The following is a 6,000-nucleotide window of genomic DNA, read 5'->3' as shown; positions in this document are numbered from 1 at the left end:
TCTTTGGTGAGTAGGATTAAAGAGAATCCCAAGGCATTTTATACATACATTAAAAACAAGATGGTAGCTTGGGAGGGGGTAGAACCATTCAAAAACAAAGGAGGGAATTTATGCCTGGAGCCAGAGTAATTGGGTGAGGCACTAAACGAGTGCTTCTCATCAGTATTCACCAAGGAGAATGACATAGATTTTGGGTAAGGGTGAAGGGATTCCGAGGGATATGAAGGTGTCCTTCTTCACCCTGAGATAAGATAAGACAAGATATCTTTATTAGTCACATGTACATTGAAACACACAGTGAAATGCATCTTTTATGTGGAGTGTTCTGGGGCAGCCCACAAGTATCGCCACTCTTCTGGTGCCAACATAGCATGCCCACAACTTCCTAACCCATACGTCTTTGGAATGTGGGAGGAAACTGGAGCACCCAAAGAAACCCAAGCAGTCACGGGGAGAACGTACAAACTCCTTACAGACAGTGGCCGGAATTGAACCTAGGTCACCGGCGCTGTAATAGTGTTACACTAACCGCTACACTACTGTGCCTGCCCTTAGTGGTGGGTACCTGGAATACACCGCCTGAGAGTGGTGGAAGCAGAGTCACTGACAGCATTTAAGAAGTGTCTTGATGAGCACTTAAATCGCTTAGACATAGAGGGCTATGGATCAAGTGCCAGGTGATGGTGTGGCGACTCACCGTTTAGTCGGGCGAACCGGCTCGGCAGTCGGGTCGTGCAGCGTCAGAGCGACGAGGCCCAAGATGGCGGTGGGCCTCGTCTTTCCCGAGCGATGGGGAGAACCCGCGCGGGGGAAAGTCTTGATGACGTAGTACTTACGTCATTGCCGGTTGCTTTGGGCGGGAACAGTCTCCCTTAAAGGGCCCGCGCGAGGCGGGAAAATAAACCACTTCTGTTCGATAATCCTCCGACTAGTGTCTTGTTTTATTTCGCGGTAGCAACCGCTACAATGGGGTTAATACAGAAGGGTGCCCATTGGTTGGTTTGGACAAGCTAGGCTGAATGGCTTGGTTCTGTGCTGTATGTTTCTAAGACTCTGTGATAGATTTCCACAATGGCAGCGCTATGTGGCACTTGGGCAGCAGATCTGTTTGACAGATTGTGTGCTCCTCAACTACTGAAAGTACAACAACAGAGAGAACCAAACAAAGAGCAGGGGCTATCCCTGCTTTGAAAGCTAACTGAAGGAACCCCCTGGCCCTGTGGTCTGCGCGGGATTTCTTCATTCATTTTTGCAATATGGATACTGTAGGCAGAGCCTCCATTACTGCCCACCTCTAACACCCTGAGCTGACCGTGGACTTTCTGCACCATTTCAGAGCATAGTTAAGAGTCAACCGTCTTGCCTTGTGGTTTGGACTTAAATGAGGGCCTGGGTAGGAGTGGCTAATTTTCCTCCTTAAGAGGACATGAAGAAAGTTGAATTGGTAATTAGTTTATAATTGTCACATGTACTGAGATACAGTGAAAAGATTTTGTTCGTGAAGGTGTGCCATCCAGACAGAACATTCCATACATAAGTACCTCAAAATAGTACAAAAGGAAAAAAAATGAATGCAGAATATAGTGTTACGGAGAAAGTGCAGTGTAGGTAGACAGATAAAGTTCAAGGGCCATGACGAGGTAGATTGAGAGATCAAGAGTTCATCTTTATCATACAAGAGGTCTGTTCAAGAGTCTGATCACAGCGGGATAGAAGCTGTCCTTGAGCCTGGTGATATGTGTTCTCAAGCTTTCGTATCTTCTGCCCGATGGAATGGGGGAGAAGAGAGAATGACCGGAGTGGGAGGGGTCTTTGATTATGTTGGCAGTGGGAGGTGTGGACAGAGTCCATGGAGGAGAGGCTGGTTTGCATCAAGGTAAATGCAACTCCTTTTTGCCATGATCAGCCATGATCATATTGAATGGCGGGACAGCATTGAGGGGCCGAATGGCCTACACTTGCTCCTATGTTCTCATGTTCTTTGCTCCGTACAAGGAGGCTGTTGCATTTGCTCAAAGTGAGCTAATAATTTATATGCCCTCAGAGATGTGACTGAGGCGAGTGAGAGGGAAGCACAGAACTACAGAACCATCCCCCTTTTCTCCACAGTGAAGTCAGCATGAACTAGAAATTTAAAAAAAACTGGGAATGAAGTCCATACGCTCTTGAGGCAGGTGCCACCATAATCCCCTTATCAGAATGTATCTGTAACACAGGAATAACAAGGCATTAACCCTGCCACTCTGCTGATGTGGGGAATGCACAAGCCACACACAGGTTCAGGCTTGTGCCGCTGCCGTTCTGTGGTGTTTTGTCTCTGCACAGTGATACTGTAAGTGTAGACCACAGATTCTCTGCAGGAGTCAATTAACTGCAGTTCTGTTCTCTGAACATGACTGTTGTTTTCAAGAAGTGTTGACCTTGTGTCAGAGAGAGTGAGGGCAGAGTCAGGCTGGATTGTTGACTTCCAAGAAACCAGCTTCACAACCTGTCCCACACTTACTCAAAAGGTCTCAAATCTTCATTTCAATGAGTGTGTGTGACCCGGGACAATTGACCCCACTGTAAGTAATTACTGGAGGTTGCAGGCGCGTGCTGTCGCACTGGCTAACTTGGCACCTTCCGACATGAGTTGGGAGCTTATGGGTTTGTTTTTCTCTCTGCACGCTTGAGCACTGTAATCTAGGCTGAGGGACTGCTGCCTGGTTGAAGGTGATGAATTTTGAATGAGGTGACCATGAGATGAGCACCTGGTTGAAGGTTCTGACTTTTGCACAGTGGACAAAGAGCGAGGAGTTTGTCCAGTGTCTCCAAGCCATTATCTACCCTTCAACTGACATCACTAAACATACATCATCTGGTTACTCCTGAAGCAAAATGCTGCAGATGCTGGAAATCCAAAATAAAGAAGACTGAGAATAAAGTCAACACACCCTTGAAGCATGCACATCCATTATCTCCTTATTGGAATGTTTCAGAATGGACAGGAATAAATTCTGATGAAAAGTCATTGACCTGAACCATTAATGTTTTCTCTCACTGCAGATGCTGTCCAAATTGCTGAGGATTTCCAGCATTCTCTGCTTCCTCGTGTTTCTGGGAGCTTGCTGTGCGCAAATTGGCTGCTGTTTCCCAATTTGCAACAGTCAATGTGCTTTGCTTTTTAGGGGGTCCAGTGTGCGTCTGGGCTGGGCTGTGGTTGTGCAAGGCTCAGTAGAAATGCAGCTTCAATTTGTTCTCAGTGCTGCTTTCAACATACATGACCCAGGGTGGGAAGGGTAGAGATGTGGTAGGGCAGGGTGAGGATCAGAGAGCTGGATGTCAAGTGGAGACAGTGACATTTGCTGCCACCTTCACTTGGGTTGGGGGTCTTTTGGGATTACTCATTGGGATCACGTCCTGTGTTAGTCAGGCAGACAGACAAACAGATCCCTGGCACAGTTAGGACATAGAACATGGAACAGTACAGCACAGTACAGGCCCTTTGGCCCATGATGTTGTGCTGACCAATATAAACCTACTCCATGATCAATCTAAGTCTTCCCTCCTACACCACCCATAACCCTCCATTTTTCTTACATCCCTGTGCCCATGTAAGGGTCTTTTAAATGTCCCTATTGTATCAGCCTCTACCGCCACCCCCAGCAGTGCGTTCCAGGCACCCACCACTCTCTGTGTAAAAAACCTAACTCTGACATCTAAACTTTTCTCCACTCAGTCTAAACAGATGTCCTCTGGTATTGGCCATTGCCGCCCTGGGGAAAAGGTGCTGGCTGTCCACTCTATCTATGCCTCTCATAATCTTATACACCTCTATCAAGATGCCTCTCATCCTCTGTTGCTCCAAAGAGAAAAGCCCTAACTTGATCAACCTCTCCTCAACAGTGTAGAATCGAGAAGGTTAAAGCTCGAGGCACAGAGAGGATTGGGAGGTGAGAGGTCATTAATGGGAGAAGGGAGGGGGGGATGAGACCATGAGGAAGGGAGGCTGGAGGAGGAAAAGCAGAGAGGAGAGAGAGGGCGTGAGGGTGAGGGGCTTTGGGGTGAGAGTGAGCGGAAGGTGGGGTTTGTAAGTGGGTTTCAAAGCATGAGCTGTGGGTGGGGCAATGGAACAGTTGGGGAGGGAGGGCGTGGTGAGGATGCGAGGCGAGGGTGGGAGTGAAGAGGGAGTTGTCGGGTCAGTGTGATGGGGTGAGGGACGACAGCTCAACAGGCTCGTATCCTGTCCCCACTCCTTCCCTGGTTTTCGTTTGCACCGACCGTTTCTTGCTTCCTCCGGTGGTCAAGTGTCATCCCACCATCTCTGACAGCTAAACCCAACCATCGCAGGCTTTTGTGATCTTCCTCTGTCCCTGCTTTCCCTTCCTCTGCCTGTCTGTAATTCTCTCTGTCCCTCTAGCTCTCTCCCTCTCTCACACTCGTTCTCAATGTGTTTGCCTGTCTCTGTTTCCGTCTGTATGTCTGTCCCTCCCTCTATCTGTGTGTGTGCGCGCGTGTGTGAGAGAGAGTGCGTGTCTCCCCCCCTCATTTTTATCACTGTATTTTTATCACTGTATCTCTCTCTCTTTGCCTTCCTCTCTCTTTGTCTTCCTCTTTCTCTGTTTCTCTTACTCTCTCTACCTCCTACATACATATTCTCTCCCTCTCACTCCCTCTCCCTCTCTCTCTGTTTCTCTCCCTCTCACTCTCTACCTCCTTCACACACACATTCTCTCCCTCTCCCTCTCCCTCTCCCCCTCTCCCTCCCCTATCTCCCTCTCTCCCTCTCCCTCTCTCTCTGTTTCTCTCCCTCTCACTCTCTACCTCCTTCACACACACATTCTCTCCCTCTCCCCCTCTCCCTCCCCTCTCTCCCTCTCCCCCTCTCTGTCTCTGTCTCCTGTGTGGTCCCAGTATTTTGACTGCATACAGGTATTTGCAGCAATTGAATCAGAAAGACTGCAATTAGGAGAAAATGACGTTGAACAGTTTGTGCTTATGCTGAAGCCAGATTGGGGGTTTGAGTGACAGCACCCTCTTATTTCATTATGCTTCTCTGTAATGAGCAATGTCTGTGATCGACTGTAGCAGGAAGATTGGAGTTTGAGTAGCACTAATTTGTTCTGTGACCAACAATTATTCAATTGACTAAATGGGTTAAATTAATATGTCTATAAATTCATGGAATCGGTGTGATGATACAACGTAGGAGGATGCCATTTGGCTCATTGGTTTGGCTCTGACTAGCCCCATCCCTTGGTCTTTCCCCACAGCTTTGCACATTTTACTCAGAGATGAAATGCTTTCTTGCAAACATTCAGTGCAGACTTTCTGCTGCAGAAGTCGAATTGTTTGGGATTAAATGAAAGGCTTGAGGGCGATTTAAAGGTTTAGGTGTGGGAGTTGGGAGCCTGTGTGCACAGAAGCAAATCAAGACTCAACTCCACACTTGTTATAGGTGCTATGAAATCCCAGCATGGAAACAGACCATTCGGCCCTCTGCTCTGTGCTGGCATTTCAGCTCCACACAATCCAATCACGATGCCCCCCCCCCCCCCAAAAACCCCTCTCCGTCTCTCATTGCCATCTCCTCCGGTTCCTTTCTCCCTCGTGTGTTTATCCAGCTTCCCACAGTCATTCACAAGGGAGCTACAAATCTCTCTGGCAGATTCAGGCTCTAAATGACCAAGCTGTATGAACGCACAGGGCAACTGCCTTTGGAGGACAACCTCCAGGCAGATTCCATCAGGTAACTTAGAGATGGACCCACACAACCAAGGAGGAGGAGAATTTGCCTCATTTACAGCTTGTGAAAAGCAACTGAGTGTGCTAGAATGTGCCAGTCATGTGGTAGGCAGAGCACGCAATGCTCCAGTTAAAGTGTCTGCGCTCTGCTGTAGGAAGCCATACAATGAATGGTTAGGGTGGGGAGTGTTGGGAGGGTTCACTGAGGCTGCACTAGTGGTGGAAGAGAGGTATCCTGTTCCCACAGAGGTCACGGGACCCTCCCGATACACAGTT

The sequence above is a fragment of the Pristis pectinata genome, chromosome 9 (genome assembly GCF_009764475.1).
Source record: "Pristis pectinata isolate sPriPec2 chromosome 9, sPriPec2.1.pri, whole genome shotgun sequence".
Classification (NCBI taxonomy): Eukaryota; Metazoa; Chordata; class Chondrichthyes; order Rhinopristiformes; family Pristidae; genus Pristis; species Pristis pectinata.
This window is presented reverse-complemented; position numbering follows the sequence as displayed.